This window comes from Catharus ustulatus, chromosome Z (genome assembly GCF_009819885.2).
Source record: "Catharus ustulatus isolate bCatUst1 chromosome Z, bCatUst1.pri.v2, whole genome shotgun sequence".
Classification (NCBI taxonomy): Eukaryota; Metazoa; Chordata; class Aves; order Passeriformes; family Turdidae; genus Catharus; species Catharus ustulatus.
The window spans coordinates 1,753,691-1,774,243 of record NC_046262.2 but is presented as its reverse complement, the minus strand read 5'-3'; the positions used below and the strand labels follow the sequence as shown (position 1 = coordinate 1,774,243).

Below are 20,553 nucleotides of genomic sequence, written 5' to 3'. Positions count from 1 at the left end.
TCTTTATAAGCCCCCTTTAAGTTCTGAAAGGCCACAGCAAGGTCTCTCCAGTGCCTTCTCTTCTCCAGGCTGAACAATCCCAGCTCTCCCAGGCTGTCTGCATGGGAGAGGTGCTCCAGCCCTATCAATGAGCCTGCATGGCTTGGGACCATTTTTTTGGGCTCAACTGCAGTAGCGAGTTGGACTAATTTGAGTGATCAGGCACATATTCAGACATAAAACATTAATGTGGGAACAAATCAAAAGCAGTCTGGCTGGGCTCCTGCTTTGAATTCATTACCCAGATTGAAAAAGAAAAAAAAAAAAAGAATAAAAAAACTTGAAAAAAAAAAGTTTTTATCTTTTCTAGAACATATGAACAGGTATAAATTCCTGACTGACTGCAGCACCTGAGCTGGCTGTGCTGGTAATTGGAACCAGTGTGCTTCGCTTCCTGGGCATCCCATTCACAAGGGAGAGAAGGAAGCATTCAATTTTTCAATAGGAAATTTCATCGCCAGAAAACAATCCACCTTCCTTGACTCCGAGGAAGAGCCCAAGGGCGACTTCTCTCCCCGACCACAGCTTCTGCTTCACAGCCAGCCCTGGCCAGAGCTGAGTGCTCACACCATCCTAAACCCATGAGACTGCCTTCAACACTTCCAGCTCTTTTTTTTTCCCCTCCCCTTCTTCTAACACATTGTTTGTCTTTTCCTTTGGGATTGCTCAGAGGTCCAGTTTGCAACTTTTCTTTCCACAACCAAATGGGCTAAAACAAGCCTGGATTTTGTCATGATGGTTTTCCTTACAATTTTAGCTTTCCACTCAATTGCAGACGTGGGACTTCATGGAAAGCACCCAGGTGTAGCTGTGGGCCATGGCTAACATTGAGGGGATATTTGTGGGACATTTGTGAGGCAGAGCACACTTCAAGTGGGTTTTTTAATGAGTCTTGGACCCCCCCAAGCCATATGGGACTGAGCAAAAAATCATGTTACACCAACAGCTTTCCTTTAATAGCATTTTGAAACTCGTTTTTCATTCCTAAAGCTGCTGTCTTAGCACGGAGTGGAATAAGGCTTTGAGGCCACAAAAACCCATCAGACACTCCAGCAGGACTCAAGAAAGCCAAGCAGCAGGCAAAGACACTGAGCAGAGTGGTGGCAGATTAAATGTAGCACCAGTCAACATGAAACCAATGCAAAAAAAAAAACAAACCAACCCTGACAATGGTCCCTGTAAGAATTAAGTTTCAGGATAAACAGACTCAGAAGCAATCATCCTGTGCTTCTGCATGCACAGCTCAAATTTAAAAATCAAACTTACTTCTCCTTGCAACATTTACTTGTAAAGTTATTTTTCTCCTCATTATTTATGTTCTCATAGTAATAACTTATTTGTTTATGCACTTATAGAAAAGTTGAATTCTTTGTCTTCTTCAGTCGCTTTCTGAGCCATCCCTGACTCCCTCCTATCTTGGTACCTTTCAAATCCAGGACTAGAGGGCTGAACAAGAAAGGAATCACAGGCAGAGCATGGAGGAGCTCTCAAAACCACATCAAGCTCCATCTTTACACCTTTACTCTCCCTAAAAGCTCTAGAAGAAGGCTGTGACAAAACCATTCCTGACCAATAAAGACAGACAGACTTCTAATACCCAGTGCAGCACTATTAGGCTACTTTTGGTTGTAATCAGAATACAGTAATTTCACGATTACAAGCCGCACCTGATTATAAGCCGCACATTACAATGTTGAGAGTGGGGGCAGTGATCCTTATCTCCACAGCAGATATTCTGCTAATGGGCCATCCATTGAAACCAGGCAGGGCATTGTTCTTTATCTTTTCACAACCCATCCTTCCTCCAGCCAGTCATTTTCTGCTCATGGCCATTGAGTCCCACTGTGGGACTGATAAAATTACTGCATCCCATTGGGAGTTGCTCCAGCCAGGGGGAAGAGCCCAACATTTCTTACCAAGATAAAAACAGAGGCTTTGGGACACTAAGGGAGCCCCTTTCTCCACTGGACTCCAGAGGAAAACCGGATTTCTCCACATCCCCACTAGAGCTCCGGAGGGAAACTGCACCTTGTACAGGAGCACTGCTCCAACTGAGCCACATCTGTCACTGCAGGAGGATGCAGCCACCATGGGATGGGACTGCTGCCAACACCCTGCCTGACGGGTGTCAGGTTGTACTCTGACTTTGTCAGGGTTTGGGGTTTGTTCTTTGTAGTGCTGTATTTCTATTTTAATTTCCCTAGTAAAGAACTGTTATTCCTAATTCCCATATCTTTGCCTGAGAGCCCCTTGATTTCAAAATTATAATAATTTGGAGGGAGGGGGTTTACATTCTCCATTTCAAAGAGAAGCTCGTGCCTTTCTCAGCAGACACCTGTCCTCCTAAAACAACAACTTTTAATTCTTTGTCCGTATATAAGCTGCACCTGATTATAAGCCGGACTTCCGGGTTTGGACCAAAATTTTAGTCAAAATGGTGCAGCTTATAATTGTGAAATTACTGTACTTTTAGCTGTCTAGAGCTGATCCCTTGACCAGGGGAATTTCTGAAGCAGACTGGTGTCTGACTGAGAGGGCAAACCTGGAACAAGAACTGATGGCAAGACGGACAGGAGATGGGCAAGGCTAAGGGCAGCAGTGCAAGTAAGATAAGGCAAGCTCAGCACAAAATCAGTATGGAATCACATGGAATGCCGGATATTTTGAGGTATTTCATGCAATGGAGGCACTTGTTGCTCCTCCACTTCAGTAAAACATGAGGAGCAAGAAACCAGGGTAAAGCTTCCCCAATCTATGCTGAGTTAGGCATGGGATGCCTCACACAGCCCCAGGGAAGACACAAAGACTGTAGCATCCAAGTAGTGCAAGAGCCCTCAAGAAGCCTTTTGGTTCACCCCCAGCCCAAAGCAAGCATCCCTGAGGACACATAAGAAATGCTGGTGTAGTTCAGGACTGCCAAAGATGGATGCACAGCATTGACAGGACCCTGCTGTTTCACATGTGAAGAGCCTTTACTAGATCCTACCAACACCTAAAAAAGCCAAGAAAATCTGGCAGCACTTACCTGTGCTGGACTTTATTCTGGTCTTCACAAGGCTCAGACCCTCCTGCTGGACAGAGACTCCGTGTCCTAAGCCAGACCTGAACAACAGATCTCACTGCTCTCCTTCAGCTCCAAGAATCACTCTAAACCCCAACAAATTCTGGGGCAAATGAAATGCATCTATTTTTGTAAGCCAGGATCACTTTTGTTGAGCTGTCACTGAAGCTTTTCTTAGAAGTCATTAACCATGATGGGCAAAACACAATTCCATCTTGCTCCTCTCCAGCCCCTTCAAAGGGAGGATGGCAGCACTTGAGCCACTGCCTCACTGATTGTCCTACTGTTCCACAAAGTGGTTCCTCTCCAGCAAATTGAACACTGAGAGCCATCACAGAGCCTCAGACAAAGGGCCAGTGACTGTTTCTGGGATTATTAGAGGGAAGCAGAAAGAAGCCTATTACAGGGTCTTTGTGGCACTTAATGTTGACAGCTGAAAATAATGGATAGGACAAAACAGAGCAAAGATGATTTAAATTAGGCAACTCCCGGGAAATGGCGCTCACGCAGGCTTCCAAAGGAGAACCTCCATTTCCAAGCACTGCTAGCCCCCCCAGTGGGTGTGCATTCCCCCCCTGCAGCCCTTCTTCGGTGCTCTGCAGAGCTTTTGCTCAGTTTGCCAGTGGCCAGTGCACCCTTTCCATTAGGGGATGGAGAAGGTGTATAAAAAAACAGCATCAGACACAGCTCATCCATCCCTCAACAAAAACAAAACATCCCTCAACAAAACTCCTATCCACTGCCACAAGTTCAGGGACCTGTAAGAAGGGATTTACACACCCACCTTTGTTATACAGCTTCTCCAAAACCACCTGCAGGACAGGAGATCCACTCGTGCTCCAGGGGTTTGAGGCAGACGGAATGACAAAGGCTCTGACAAAGCTCTACTGCCCTCTCATGCCAGTCCCAGCTCTGTGGGACACATGTGGGGCTCATTTTAAGTGACCTGTCACTTACACACGTCACCTCTCTCCCTCTCAAGAGGGCAGCAATCAGAGAATCACAATATCATCTCAGCTCAAAAAGAGCTCCAAGATCATCGAGTCCAAGCTGTGTTTGATCCCCACATTGTCAGCTCAGAGCACTGAGTGCCACATCCAGGCCTTCCCCGGACACCTCCAGGGATGGGGACTCCAACAACTCCTTGGAAATCCCCTTCCAAATTTTTAATCACCCCTTGTGCGAAAAAATTCCTCGTGTCCAACCTGAGCATTCCCTGGTGCAGCCTATGTCCTCTCCTGCTGTCCCTGTTCCTTGGGATAAGATCCCAAATCCCCCACCCCTGGCTGTCCTGTCAGGGAGTTGTGCAGAGACACAAGGTTCCCCCTGAGCCTGCTTTTCTCCAGGCTGAGCCCCTTTTCAGCTCACTCAGCCTCTCCCCACAGGACTTTCCCTCAATGCCCAAGCCATTCTCAGTCTGGACAGGAAAGCACAAGAGGGCTGGAGAGACACACACGTTGCACATGGTGAATCTGTTGGCTGCCTGGGCTCAATAGATTTGTTTATGCTGTGGCAGCAATCTGTCTTTCCAGGCAGAGCACTTGGTTTCTGTGAAGTGAAACACCACCCAAAGCAGCCCCTGAACATCTGAGGATGCAGCCCAGCCAACCCTGCACCCACCCTGCAGTGGAGAAAATCCTGCTGAAAATGGGTCCCAGTGCACAGAGCCCTCTGAAAGCACCTTCACAGTGATGGGGTTTCACACTTTTCTTGTACCCAAGGGTGTAAAACCAGGAGATACAAGCCTGAGACACCCCAGTAATAAGTGGAGGGTGACAATGGGACTGATCCTGGCAACAAACACCCCTGGGACCTGAAGGGAGGAGCCTTCAAAAGTGCTCCTGGGGTCCCCACACCACCAGCCCTCTGCTGGGACACTCTGTGGTCTCCCTTCTGCAAAAGCTGCCTCTGCAGTGCAAGCGAGAGGGAGCTCTGGCATGGGATAAGGGTCGTGGGCAAGGCAGTCAGAGCTGGGAATGCTGCTCTGGATTTGTGCAGCATCTGGATCCTGCAGCAGCACCAGCAAGGGGTAATGGCTGTGACACAGGTGGAGGAGGAGGAAGGAGAGGAAGGGAGGAGAGAAAGGAATGAGAGAAAGGCAGGAGAAGGAGAGGAAGGAGGGGAAGGAAGGAGGGGAAGAAAGGAGGGGAAAGAAGGAAAAGATGGAGAGGAAGGAAAGGATGGAGAAGGCAGAAGGCAGATGAGAAGGAAAAAAGGGAGAGTAAAAGGAAAAGAAGCACGGAAGGAGAGGAAGCAGAGGATGAGGAGAAGAAGAGGAGGAAGAAGATGGGGGAGGAAGAGAAGGAAGGAAGAGGTCTTTTAACTCATTATGGAGCAATGCCTGAATCCACCCGACACAAAACGAGGCCACAGCACTGTTTTCCCCCCAGACAGTCAGCAAAGCTGCTCACCTCCTGTCTCCTGCTTGGCACAGATAACTGGCATGGAAAACCCCGGAGAGAAGAAGCACAGATGCGTTACGGCAGAGAGATGCTGCAGAAACACCGACCAGACACTCTCCAACAGCAGTGTGCCAGGCAGCACGGGAGGGAAAACGCTACCTGCCCTCATGGACATGCCAGTCTCTTCCTTTCAATCCCTTTTGTGAAAAAGGTGACTCAGGAAAATCGGAAAGGAAGCCAAGGGTGGTGTGAAAGTGGAACAAGACACCATCTGTTCTCAAGCCTCACAGCTGGAAAGGGCATAACCTGCCCTTGGTGTTGCTGCAGGGGACACTCTGGTCCAGACAGGACTTGTAGGAAAGGACAAAGCTGCCTGCTGGGTTTGCTGTGCTGGGATTCACCCAGCACACACAGACACCCCATCACTGAGCTGGAGCACCAGCTCACCCTGCTCCCACCCCTGCCCATGAACCCCCATGCAACATCACACCTGGAAATATCTTTTTAGGGTATTCACTCTACAGTGCCTAAAATGACCAGCCACAGGTCAAGATGCGGGCATGAACCACCTCTGCAAGGCATATCAAATGGTGAGTATGTTTGTGGTACTGTAGTGGGGAAATCCTTATTTACAATCCTCATCTATTTCTTACAGTGGTTACAGTACCACTGTCCTCACTGTGGATTTGGAGCTGTACTTCAGAACTGATGCTCAGGAAGCTCAGATGGAAAGGTGAGCAAGCCCTCAGTTCAACTTGTGCTTCACTGGAAAGAATGAAAGGGAAAGAAAAGAGAAAATTAGAGAGAGAGACATAAAAATAAAATAGGAAGCAAAATAAATGGAAAATTGAAAAAACAGGAAAAAGAGTGAAAGAGGGAAAGGGAAGGAAAGAGGGGAGGAAAGGGAAAGGGAAAGGGAAAGGGAAAGGGAAAGGGAAAGGGAAAGGGAAAGGGAAAAGGAAAGGGAAAGGGAAAGGGAAAAGGAAAGGGAAAGAGAGGAAGAAAGAGAGGAAGAAAGAGAGAGAGGAAGAAAGAGAGAGAGGAAGAAAGAAAGAAAGAAAGAAAGAAAGAAAGAAAGAAAGAAAGAAAGAAAGAAAGAAAGAAAGAAAGAAAGAAAGAAAGAAAGAAAGAAAGAAAGAAAGAAAGAAAGAAAGAAAGAAAGAAAGAAAGAAAGAAAGAAAGAAAGAAAGAAAGAAAGAAAGAAAGAAAGAAAGAGAGGAAGAAAGAAAGAAAGAAAGAAAGAAAAGAAGGAAAATAAAATGGGTGAAAGAAAATGGGAGACAAGAAAAGGGGGCAAGGAAAGGGGGAAAAGAAAACAGAGGGAAAGAAAAGGGGGGTGAGAAAGCAAAGAGGGAAAGAGAAAGGGAGAACAAAACAAAAAAGGGTGAGGTTAAGAAAAGAAAAAAATTAAAAGAGAAAGGCAGCAAGCAACAAAACCTAGAGAATTGATACTTTCTCAACACTAAAAGAACAACCTCGAGTCACTTTTTTTTAAAAGTCTGAGCCCTTCTTAATAAGATGCCCAACAGGCTGTGAATTATCCAGCCATAAAACTTCCACTTGCATGTGACATTTGCTGCTAGGAATAAATCAGGGCAAAGAAAAGAGGAGCTGCTTTGGAGTTCAATGAGTATTATCCTAATTCTAAACGTATTAGCAGTGGTCTGAAAGCAGGACATTGTCATCCAGACAGACGGACAATGTTCATAACCAATGGTAATTTGTAGGACGCATAATTTGCTACTACCAAAATAGCACAGCATGTGGGTTTTTTTGCCCTTTTTAGTCTATAGCTGTGCCGTTTCTTTTGGCTTGTTGAAAGAAATCTGCTCTGCACACGCGGAGCAAGAGCTCAGACCTTCAGCAGCTCATAGAAAACAGGTGGCCAGGCATCGGGGGAAACACAGCCTTTTGGAAAAAGCTAATAAAATAAGCAGATGATTACAGAAAATGGAGATGAAACTGGCTTCTCTTTCAAAAACAGAAAGTCAGAGAAAAATAAGTTTAGACTGAGCAAATGCTGGCTGAAAACACATCCTGCCCACCACCTCTCTGAGTTTTATCAACACCAAGAGAGTTTTCACTGAAAATTTAAAAAAAATTCAGGCAAAGAATAATCATCCCCTCAGGGCTGACCATCCCCAAGCCACGAAGCTCAGCTACCCCAGAATAGCCTGGCTGTTGGCTTAACACCAAGCAGGTTGGGAGCTCAGGAAAGTCAGATTAAAACAGACTTGCTGCCTTAAGACTTCGTCCCTGCCATCCTCATCTCCCCATCAGACAACAGCACGCAGCACTTACATGAAAGTTGAAATTTGGTCAAGTCCCAAGCCTTTAACTTTCCATGGGGAGAATGTTAGGAGGTACCTCTCCTGCACACTCCAGGACCACTCTGTTAAACTCTCGGTTATTTCATGGTGAAGATTCTCCCAAAAAAAAAAAAAAAAAAAAGCAATAAAAGAGAAGGGGAAAAAAATAAAGCAAAAACCCACCCCAGAAAAATAAATGCCTGTATCCCTAACAGAGCAGCAGGGTGGAGCCAGCACACCCTTATATTTAGCTGCAGGCAAAGCCTTAAAGTTGTAGTGCATTTATTTTCCATCAAGCACATCTATGTAGAAGATAAAAAACTCCCCAAACTCCTGCTATTTGCCCCATTATGTCTTTCATGGGACACACTGGGATTGTTATCACTGTTTTATTTTTATTTTCTGAACTCAGAAACCTTGGGATGGATCAGAGATTTCAACAAGCTCAGCTGAAGTTACCTCAAGCTCAAGTAAGTGCAGTTTCCCACTACCCTGGGAAAATAAATTACCAATTTAACTATTTTTTTTTTTTCTTCCTTACAGTGGAAAAAGGTAGTTACCAGGCATAAATCAGAGCTCATATTTAGAAAATGCTCCACGGGCTGAGCGGTCTCAAAGGCTGTGAATCCATTCCCATCCCTACCTGCCCCAGCAGAGCTGGGTGGCAGCCAAGGTCAAAGCCCATCTGCAGAGGGCACAGTTTGCCAGCACATCCAACACAAACAGACACGGGGGAAGAAGGGGAAAAAACCAGGAACATGCTCCCAAACCCCTCCCGAGGCTGCATCCAGCACATCCACCCCAGCCTGGCCTCGCAGCTCCCTTTCATGCCCTGCCAGCCCCCCGGGCGCTCCGGCAGATGCCGTGCGTGGAGCTGCAGCTTTCCTCTGCCAAAGCTGGGGGACGGCACAAGGCTCGGCCAGCTCGTAAAAAAAATAAAACCCAGGAGCATCTGCACTTTGCCACTCACACAGCTGTACTGTGACAGCAGGGCCTGGAGACCTGGAGGTGGTGGGGGGAAAGGGAAATGAGTCCATCACGCTACTGCAGGAGCTGCCACTGACCTTGCAGGGTGCCTTCCTCCAGCTTCAGGGAATGAGCTGAGAGGACTGAATAGGAAATTTCATCTTTCTCAGCATTTTCCTTTAAACTTGTCCAGCAAAGCTAAACACAGAGGAGCATCTGAAAGCCCTCAAGAGGAGAAATCAATCCTCTGCTTTCCAAGCAAGTGCCTACAGAACTTGTTTGGAGAGTCATCTGCTCATTTTCTCCTTATTCCATCAGAAGGGTTGCTCCCTCAGCAGCCCTAACCTCTGAGAGGACAACTCACAATCCCCTCCATGAGGATCCACAGGCTCCAAATGGGAGCCACCACTGGTTCTACCCTGCCTTGGAGTAAAACATGAAAGCATCCACCAAGCCCCATTCCCCCATGAAATCCTGCCTCCACTTCCAGCATTGCTCCCTTGTCACTGATGCTCCAGCAGTACTGACCCCAAAGTCTGTTTTTATCATGCATTTTAAGAAAATTTGGAAAATATTTCTCCTCAAGCACTCTGTGAGCAGGAACTGCCATCCTTCCCACCCCTCTCACCAAGGGACAGGGAGGTGTCCTGAATAAAGGCAAGATGCTGTTGTGGCTTTTATCCCAAACACATCAACCCCTATATAAGATGAGGAGGTAGGAATGAAAAGCCTTTTTTCATATCCATCTGAAATTTCAAACTGCAAGGTCATCTGGGACCTCTCCTTCTCCTGCACTCTGTAACAGGAGCTGACATTTATCCAGTGGCAAAGAAGGAGCATGGACTTAAGGGCATCAGATCAGCCTTTGGAATTATGCTGCCCAACCCATCCTCAGGAACACGCTGCCCAGAGAAAGGGTTCACATCCCACTCTGGAAACACTCAAAGCCAGGCTGGATGGGTAGTTGAACAACCTGATGTTGTTGATGATGTCCCTGCCCATGACAGGGGGATTGAAACGACATCGTCTTGAAGATTCTCTCCAACCCAAACTGTTTGTTCCACGACTTGCCTCCAAAGCACTCCAGAACTTTTTCCAGGAGTTTCTTACCAGAAGATCATGGAATGGTTTGGGTTGGGAGGGACCTTAAGGGTGATCCATGTCCCCTGCCATGGACAGGCACACCTTCCACTATCCCAGGTTGATCCAAGCCGCAACCAACCTGGTCTTGGACACCGCCAGGGATCCAGAGGCAGCCACAGCTGCTCTGGAAAACCGAGAACAATGAGCAGGTTCGGCTTTTTCACCAGGTTTCACCACGTCACAGTGACAGACAGGACATGGCCTGTTAGACAGCCACACCAGATGTGATTAGAAGTTGGTAATTAACTCATGATGCACACACCAGAGCAGCTTCTCTTGCTGCACAGCCCAGCTCTGAAGGGACACCCTGAGGAAAAAACCTCACTCTCAATGTACAGGCATTTGGAGACAACCCAACAGCAGATCTCTTGAATGAAAGGGACATTTTTTGTTTGTTTGTTGTGAACCACTGGTTGCCAGTGCAGGACCTCACACTGGGCATCTGTCCTACCATACAATTTGCATGACAGATGCTCTTTCGTCTTTCTAATTGTTGAAACAAAGTGGGTACTGAATGAGGGCCTTTGAGGCCAGCAGGGGCTTCAGATATAGTCAATGTTGAGCTAATTCTGCAGGGCACAGTCTCCAGCTTCCTCCACCCCCTCCATATTTATGTTACAGCCATCCAGATCCATTTTTGCTGACTGTGTCCTCACCCTCCCTCTGCCCTCTGCAGAGTTTCATTAATCCCGCTTGCTGGCTAAGCGGGGACAAACATTCTCTTATTTTTGTTTAATTCCTCCCCTCCTTCCCCTTGGTTTCAAAACACCTTCAGGGATCTCCCCTGGGTATCCACACACAACATCCTAGCAGGGAGAGGCAACATTCTGGGGCCAAAAGCTTCTGCTGGATCTTAAGTCCTGGTACCAAACCAGCACCACTGGAACTCATTGAGCATTTGGCACCTGATTGCTGAGGACCAGGAGCCCAGCCTAGGACCAGAAGGGATCTCACCATCATCACCACAGTGCAAACCTCTTCTAGGGAAGACACAGCCCTTGAAAGCAGCAGGGTTAGGAGCCAGAGTTGCCAAAACAGAGTTGAAGTCCTGCAGTCACCCTGGGGTGAGTCAGCTATCAAGGAAAGCTGGGGACAGTTCTCAGCATCTTCCTCATCCAGCACCACCTGGTTCTGCACAGCACAGGCAAGAAGGCTTTTCCCAGCACATGAGCTCTGGGGTGACGCCTAAATGCTCCAAAGTACCATCAAGAATGGCTGTGAGGAAGCCACCCAGGCTCCAGCTGCCTCCTCTCCCCACACAATCTACCTTCAGCAGAGACACGCTCCAAGGAGTTCCTCAGAAAGGGAATTGGAAAGAATAACATGCTCAACTCTTATTTACCTGGGTGGGAGTTCGGCACTTCATGCCATCAGTCCTCTCAGAAATTCCAGCTTAACTGCTACAATGAAAAGGAAATATTTTTCTACACTGGGGTTATTAGATGTTGCCATAGTGGCATGCGTGGGTGTGCACTCTGATACTAGCTAAAGGCCCAGATCTGCAAAGATGCACATAAATCACTTGACTCCCATGAAAACAGCAAGAACAGTCATAAAATGACCCAAGCACTGAGATCAGATCCACCCAGACAACTTCAGTGTGTGCTACCAAGGCGTAAAAGAGGGAGAAAGAAAAAGAAAAGAGGCATAAAAATTTTATTTCACTTCATGATGTTTCTGCACCAAGCATGTTTTTCTATGCTGATGTAACACTTACTGAACACTCACTAACACTTACTTACTCTCCTTGGCTCCTCACAGCTGTTGTGGAGGGATGTGAATGCTGGCTGGGCTCCCCACACTCAGCCTGGTGTCCCTGTCTCCCCTCGGGGCAACAGCAGAGATCTGACCACTCACTCCAACAAGTGGGATGCCTTTCCTACCCAAACCCTTCTCTCTTCTTTGCCTGTTTTCCCACCATCCCAAATAGCTGCAAAACAAACCAGCAAGTGATGCACAAGCAAAGAGGTGAGGCTGGTCATGGAGACCAGGGGTTTAAGGAAGAGAAAGCTGGGAGGCACAAACACATCTTTTCATGGGATGGAGTGCTTGGGGAGGAGGGAAGAGGCTTTGTTGAGAGATTTGAAGGCTGCCCAGCCCTCACCTTCCACCCTCGGGCTCTGTCATTGCAACCTGGTCTAGTGGAAGGTGTCTCTACCCGTGGCAGGGGCATGGAACTAGGTGATCCTTAAGATTCCCTCCAACATAAACTGTTGCAGGATTCTAGGATGGCTGGAGAAACCAATGGGAAATGGCTGCAGGGAGGAAGCTCTTGGCCCTCTCTGTGTCATTGCCCAGCTTCCATGGCAGCCCTGGGGACCTGTGTCTCAGTCCATGTGTCCAGCAGCACTCAGCTGACAGGGGTCTGCAGGCACACAGACAACCTCCCAGCCATCAGCACTTGCACAGGGGCTCTGTGCCAGCCACATGGCACACAGCAAGATTGTCACCAGCACATGGTATCTCATTTGGCACAAAATCCCCCCGTATAAAGCAAATGTGTTTAAAAAAAAATACTTTGAACCACACCATCCCAGGCCAGCTCCCTGCTGCAGCTGCTCTGGCACCAACATCCCTCACAATTAAAGCTTCTGAGTCTTAGTTTTTATATTTTTCCTAAAGTGATGCTGGCTTATCTACTCCCTCCCACCCTACAAGCGACACCTTACACTCTCATCCCCTCCCATGGCCTCCACAGCTCCTCCATGAGCTCTTTATGCAGGAACAATTAAGCCCTGCTCAACTTTTCCATTAACCCAAGCAGCCCTTAGTCATGTCTAACGAACTCACAAGTTGCTGTGTTTTTTAATTTGATTCAAGACTCGCGTCTGCCCGGCTCAGACACATGCAAAAGGTCCAGTCCCTCAGTGCCTCGCAGTCAAACACAGGGAGGCTGCTCCCTGTCCCTGCTCTGCGGAAGCTGGATGACTACATGAGATGCCAGACAGCTCAGAATTAGGTCCAGGATTTATCCCAGGAGTGTCTGGCTGCACAGAGATTGCAGGCACCCTCAGGATTAATTTGTTTAAAAGCATCCACCCATCTGCAGTTGGGTGGCAACCACATGGCATGGCTCTACCATCACTGGTGTGTCTCGTATCACTGCAGATGTCTCCTCACTCGGGTCATTAGATATTTATTCTGAAGAATTCTAGGCACTTCAAATTATTGCTAGTCCTCTAACAAATCTGACTCTCTCCCCCTTCATGGTTCAAGAATTACTGATGGGGCACAGAAAGAGACAGGTCTCAGATTTGTTGCCTTGAGAAGCCAGATGAAAAATACTACATGCAGACATGGCTACAATCAATTAATTGATCACACAACCAGTGCAAACATGGAAAAGTATGGTGCTAGCAGGCTTTGGGAGATTTAGAACCACAGAATCAGAATTGTCTGGGTTGGATGAAACCTTAAAAGTCACCTGGTTACAACGCCCATGCCACCCTTTAGTCCATTTTCTTTGGAACTTAAGACACCAAAATAATCACCAGGGAAAAGTTAGTCGAGACCAATCAAGGCAAAGTCACCACGCTGAGCTCCCTGAAGCATCTGCTAAGAGGCAGAAGCGCTTACCCATTATTTTACTGTCTCAGGCTACCTGCAGACTCAGGAAGGTGCTGCTACGCTTGGATTCATGGAGATAATTTTGCAGTCACAGTCGTTAGGGATTCATTTGGAGCCTGCCTTTGTAAACAAGAAAGCTTAATAAAAAAAATGCATGCAAGTCTCTGCACCTACAATTTTCAGTACATCACCTGCCCAGGGCATCATCTCCAGTTTGTAGTTTCAAAGGAAGGTGTGATGATAGGAATATATGATGCTCATAAAGTCTTCATGAAAACAAGCAACCTCATCAAGCGAGAGCAACTAAGTGACACCACTGCAAGAAAAGCTGCAATGGGAGCCTGACACCTGACAACACCAGCTATGAACCCTCTTCCTGAGAGCTGCTCTCAGCCCTAAGCCAGCTCCATCCCAGCACTCTGCCCAGTATGTCCCACATGGTATGAATCACCAGGCCAGAGCTTCAAAGGATTTGCTCATTCAAACACTGAACCCCAAGTCCATGAGGATGCTTTACAGGAGGTTGCCTGAGTCTCATCCTCAGCCACAGCACAATCCAGCCCTTCATTAATGACCTGAGGCTGCATGGGAAACATCAGGGCATGAACTAGAATAAACTCAGGAGGAGATGGCAAAAAAGAGGTGACCAGCAGGTGTTGCACCACACAAGCTGCCCAAACACATCTGGAACAAAGAGATTCAGAATCCTGAGTCTTCCCCTTCCTCTGCCTTACCCCACTCTGATCCTCTCTCCCTTGGTCTCTCTCCAGTCTGCAGCATGTGGTGTCTGTAATTATGGTTCACCTCACTGCTGCACAGCCACACCACCTCCAGGTACTTAACTTCTTTTAATCTTGCTTCATGTTTCAGTCCCTACAGCCCACTCGTGATGTCTGCTACTCTTCTTCCAACATCCTCAATTCATCAATAGCCATGTCAGGCTTTGACCTCCAATTTTCTAACTGCTCAGTTAAACCACTCTGCCACTGGCCCCGCTCCTGCCTTTGTTAAAAACGAGGGGGGAGCCTCATTTGCTTTCTTATTTGATCATCACTTCACTTCTGTGGTGTGCACTCTGTTTCCCCATCTTGAAAACCCATAAACCAGCCCCATTCCAGACTGGTGCTGGGGCTGTTGTTACCTTTAATGAGAGGAAATTACGGTTAATGCCTAATTTTAATTTTTCCCCCTCCTTTAATTTTTTTTTCTCAATAGCTTTCCCAGAAAAAGCAGCTTTGGCAGAGTGCTGCCACCTGAATGCTAATGAACGCCGAAGGGACCCGACGTGTCTGCCTCCCTGCCAGACATCAAATTGATTTTCAAATTGCTTTGATGACATAAGGTGGTTTCACAGTTTGGACCTGTGTGATTACCTGAGCATTTATCTCAGTGGGCTCTTCCACTTACCTGCTTTGAAATAACCCAGGCTGCTGGATTGGACCTTTGTGATGGAGGTTATCGTCCCACAGGCTGCAGCCAGATCACGGGAGCCCAGTCTGAATTTGGATAATTTAGATATGCCTGAGGCCCACAAATGAGTGTGGAGGCCAGTTTGCAGCTGAGCATCAACTAAACCTTTTGCCTTCCAGTTCTGGAGTACAAAGAAGACCCCAAAGAAGGTGGCTGTCCCATCCCTGGAAACACTCAAGTCCTGGTGGGATGGGGCCCTGAGCATCCTGATCTGATGGAAGATGTTCCTGCCCATTACAAGTGGCCTTCACAAACCAAACCATTTTATGATTCCAAAATATAAATTTGGTTCAGAGCTAGGGAAGAATTTTGTATGTCCAACCAAATTTAAAAACTAATTTCACTTGGAGAATTTCAACTGTTGTGCGTGGGCAGCACTTGACTTACTGGCTGTTGTTCTCTCCCGGGCCAAAAGCATGAGGATGAGGAAGGAAGGACAATCAGTGAGCTAGAGGATGCTCTGAGCAGCCAGGAGCTCCCCATGGAGACATTGAGAGCTCAGGCACACTCATTCCTCCTTCCAAAACACTCACCCTCTAAGTGGATGCTGGATGGGAAGGAGGTGCGGCTGACAGAAGGAAAACGTGATTTAGGGATGGCTGAGACTCTCCTCCATGAGCAAAGGCCCAAGCCCAGGAGGAGAGGAACACTGCTTGCAAAAGGGAAATCTAAGCATCACATCGCGCCAGGCAGCAGTTTTAAATCCACAGGAAAAGGCAGCAAAGCAAGGTCTTCAGAAACACATTTTTAGGACAGGTGAACACCCAGGATTCCACTGAGCCTCAATCTACTGCCTGGTGAGCAGAGACCAGGTCACTGACTCTGCCAAGACCAGAGGGATGCAAAACAGCCACTGTGCCAGCTGGTACTAGGACTCAACTGAGATAAAGGCACAAACTGCTGTAGGCTGAACTCAGCCTCCAGATCAACATGGATCAGAGACTGGATTAAGGGGGAGTGAAGGGAAATACAAACCACTCGCATTAACCTGTGGGTAACATCAGCACTGACCCCAAAGGTAGTATTTCTTTTATTCCCACGCACGGCTGTGTCTCGGTACGCACAACAGCTGGAATGCAAGAGGCTGGAGTGCAATTTATGGAGTGCTTTGTGACGACAAGGGATGAGGGGAACAGCAGGACAGTATTTATTATTACTATTTTACATTACAAGGAGCACAGTTCATCAGTGGTTTACATTTCTGGGGCACCTTTCATCTCAAAAGATAACAGAAGCATGCTGCTAACAAGGAACGGGGGCTTGAGCCAAAACGTCACCACTGGATCTATCCAGGCTAATAAATATATATATAAAACATAAAAATAAGATATATATATTACAGACTAGAGAAATTCAAATTACCACCTTTGAGTGCAGCCATTTACAGAATCACAAAAACACCATTCTCCCCAGACCTCTGAGTGAACCCTTGCTGTGCCCACATGAAGAAGTAATCAGCACTTAGCAGCATTTCTCTTCCTGCTTTGTATTGCCACACAGGCACTCCCCATTTGCACTGTATAAAGAAAATAATAAATCACAGGCACCCTAAATAGGCTCAAGGGTGGGTTGGGGTTTTTTTCGGCCAGATAAGCATGTGCTCCTTTGGCACAGATCCTGCTGGGTTTGGAGCAGGATAACTATGGCACAGGTTGCAAGAGTAAGCCCTGACCAACCTGAAGGCACTGACTCAGTGCACAAGCTGGTGCATGGGAGATCCCAGTGTCCATGAGGGCTTCATACCTGCCTGTAGGTGTGTGGGTGGAAAATGCTCTTACCCAGAGTTATTCGGTTTGCATGGCCAGGCTTTGGTAGTTGCAGGGGTGGCTTCTGTGAGAAGCTGCCAGCAGCTCCCCATATCCAGCAGAGCCAAGGCCAGCCAGCTCCAGGACAGAGCCCAAGGCCAAGCCCATCAGGAAAGATGGTGATGCCTCTGTGATAACAGATTTAAGGAGAAAAAAGTTGTTTCCCATTTGCAATTGTGGCCATAGAAGAGCAGAGTGAGAACATGTGAGAGGAACAACTCTGCAGACACCAAGGGCAGTGGAGAAGGAGGGGCAGGAGCTGCTCCAGCTGCCAGAGGTGAGATTCCCCTGCAGCCCGTGGGGGGCACAGGGATGCAGAGGTGCACCTGCAGCCCCTGGAGGAGCCCACAGCAGCCTGAGAGGAGGCTGTGACCCCACAGAAAGCCCATGGAGAGGGAAGCACATGCCAGAATCTGTTTTTTTCCATGATGGTATTTGGTGAGGGATCTCTCATGGCTCTTATCTCATGAATTCTACATTATATTTTCTCTCCTCAGTTCAGTTATGGAGGGGAATGAGAGAGCTGCTTTGATGGGTGCCTGAAATCCAGCCAGGGTCAACCCACAACAGCAGACGATATCTGAAGAGGTACTGCCAGCAGGTCTAGGGAGAGGACTCTGACCCTCTGCTCTGACACAACCCCATCTGGAGTCCCACACGCAGCTCTGGGGTCCTCAGCACTGGAAAGACATGGACTTGCAGGAATGAGTCCAGAGGAGACCATGTTTGAGCTCTAGAGACAGGTTCAGGGAAAGCTGGGTCTGCTCACCTGCATAAGAGAAGGCTCCAGGGAGAGCTCAGAGCCCCTGGCAGGGCCTGAAGGGGCTCCAGGAGAGCTGCACAGGGACTGGGGACAAGGCATGCAGGGACAGGACACAGGCAATGGCTTCCAGTGCCAGAGGGCAGGGCTGGATGGGATATTGGGAAGGAATTGCTGCCTGGGAGGGTGGGCAGGGCTGGCACAGGGTGCCCAGAGCAGCTGTGGCTGCCCCTGGATCCCTGGAGTGTCCAAGGCCAGGCTGGATGGGATTGGAGCAGCCTGGGACAGTGGAAGGTGTCCCTGCCATGGCAGGGGATGGAATTTGATGGGCTTTAAGTTCATCTTTGGATTCCTTCCAACCCAAATCATTCTACCATTCTGTGACATCTCTCCCCACTGTGCAAAGTGGAGACATCTCCACCAACAATCAGCTGCAAACCATGGTGCAGGAGGGAGCTCCACAAAATAGCCCTAGGGTGGCAATTCAGCCTTGTTTTAGCAGTAGGGCCACACCAGCTAAAGCAAAACAACAGCCACCATGCAGAGCAGTAATACTTTTGCATCATCAGCTACCCAAAACCCTTCTAGACCCCATCCAAAGTTTGCCACTGCCACAGAAAATGAATTTTGCCTTGCACCCTGTAGCAAAGAGAGCTGCAGGTTGCCTTTTCCAGACACAGCTGCTTGCAGTATGAGTAACAGAAAATGTGTTTTCTCCACATATGGGCAACCATCTGAAAGCCCTGCTACACCAACCTGACGGCAGAACCAAGCAAATGTTTGGTGACATTTCCCTATTGCTGTCTCACAGTTAAATAAGCTTCAAAAAAAAAAAAATCCCTTGCTTTGGTGCTGGCTAATTCTATTTTAACAGCATGAAAATCCTCCGGAGCTCAGCAGCAGAGACTGAAGCAAGCCAGGTAAAAGTAATGGGAGAAGAGAAATATAAACCCAAGCATCTCCCCTCTCCTCCAGAGAACAGCAGTGCCTTGCTGTTAGCAATTAAAGAAACAAAAGCTACGAGGCTGCTGCCATCCCCCTGCACGCAGCTCTTCCCAAACCTCGGATGTGGATGACAGCTACTGGATCCACACTGTGCAAAATGTTCCTCCAGAGGTTTGCGACCTCCATCTCGCGCGCCGCGGCGTTGACAGCTCCCAGTCGCCAGTGGGCACGGGAATTCTCCGGCAATTCCAGAGGGATCGCTCACCCCTCCACGCGTCCCAACTCCCCCTGCCTCCCCCACCACCACACACTTGCTTTTGGGCTGCATTTGGAAGCTCAGCCTGTTAATTAGGGTAAAGGAAGTCAGCATGTCCAGCCCTGACCTCCAGTGTCCTCAGCTCCCCTGTTGGGTGGTGTTGCCTTTACAAAAAGCCTTGCAAAAAGGCAGGAGAGGGCTGCTCTCTGCTTCATGGGAGCAAATGACAACACAGCAGAGAATTACAGCCCCCAGACTGCTGAGGGATGGCTCAAACAAGGTGCAAACAATTATGGTCTGAAAAATCAGCTTTTTCAGAGTAATTTCTGGACAACCCTGTGATTTCTTTTTTTTTTTTTTCAATTTCATCTGTTTCCTGCCTATTGAATATTGCACAGTTTCCTCCAGAACACAGAATAAAATTAGTTGAGACTCACTGCGATGGAAAACTCTTTTTTTCATACCAATTCTTCAGACCCAGGGGAACGACTACAGTGGAAAGGAGCTGAAGACAGAAACGAGCTGGGGGCTGGTCCTCAAAGACCAATTAAGCCTCTGGCATCCTTCATTTTGATGATGCTCCTCCCTGGGCTCCAGCAGGCAGCATGATGCATCTCCTGCCCAAAATGCTAAGGAAAGAACACACATTACTGCCTGCAAAGAGGGTACATCAAGATCAATGGCTCACTGCAGACCCCAGCGTGGGAATGATGTCACTCCACCGCCAGACGCGTGGTAACGAGCCCTACAAAGGAAAACATCTTGCATCACCGAGATGTCTGTTGAGCTTACCCTCCAAAATAAAAAGGGGCATTGACCTGAAAAAATCACAGACTTTGCTTTTAGGAGGGTGGGAAGATGGTGCTGGGAGAGAACGGGCAGCACAGCAGCTCAGGATTGTAAAATAATGGAACAGTTTGGGTTGGAAGGACCACCCTGCTCCACCCCACTGCCATGGGCAGGGACACCTTCCACCATCCCAGGCTGCTCCAAGTCCCATCCAACCTGGTCTTGGACACTTCCAGGGATGGGGAATCCACCACCTCGCTGTGCTTGGTGAGTTCAGTCAGGACAATGCTTCCTAAGCTGTGGTGCCAACTCCCCAAGGCGTCTCATCACCTCCTCTAGCCCTGGAATGATGCCTCTGTAACTCCTGCCAGTGGATTCATCAGAGTCTCACCTGCTTTACTGTGGAGCTCAGGATGGCCAGCAAGGGCTGGGATGCTGCCCTGGTCACCACAGGCAGCCCTACAGCCCTGCCATGAAATTCTGAATTTAGGATCACCACATAGAATGGGCTGGTTTACATATTCCTGAGTTTTCCATCTGTCATTTTCAAAAATTCCAAACCAGGGCATTCCAGGAGCTGGAAGAGGTGAGTAACTTCATTTTTTTTTTTAAATCTAATGACATGTCCTACTTGTATGAAAAGCAGGAGGAAAATGTCTTGAGTCAATGGGTGGAAGTGAAAGAGGTTCAGTGACACAGAAAGAGAAAGAAAAGCTTGCCACCCCCTACGTTTTGTTTGAATCAAAACTAAATGTCTTTGTCCACTACCACCAAGTCTTGTTTAATCTTTCCTCCTTCTAACTGTTAACTGTAATTCCCAAACAGAAAGTTGAAAAGCTTCATTGAGAAGCTGTCAAAAAGAAAATGTTTTGGCATTTCCAAAATGACACATTTCATTCTGACATTTCACTTGAAATGCCTGGACATTAAAAATAAATTAGCTCCCCCTGGGGATTTTCAACATATCCAGTTGCCAAATTCAATTTAAGCTTATGAATAGTCCAGACTTTCTGAAATCCAGCTTTTGAATCCACAGAATCC

The 20,553-nt window shown here is 47.8% G+C and overlaps 1 protein-coding gene across 6 annotated transcripts in view; it reads right to left on the bottom strand.

Annotated features, from left to right (window-relative positions):
• Nucleotides 1-20,553, bottom strand: part of ZBTB7C (zinc finger and BTB domain containing 7C) — a 149,152-nt gene that overhangs the window by 96,434 nt on the left and 32,165 nt on the right. Inside the window, exon 1 of one of the 6 annotated variants that reach the window (XM_033086339.1) lies at nucleotides 19,161-19,197. The exons of 4 other annotated variants lie outside the window; for them this stretch is intronic. The gene's annotated coding sequence lies outside the window, so the exon portion shown is untranslated. Of the gene's footprint in view, nucleotides 1-7,803; nucleotides 7,831-19,160; nucleotides 19,198-20,553 lie in introns of those variants that run through there. One more of the 6 variants, XM_033086340.1, reaches the window with a different exon arrangement.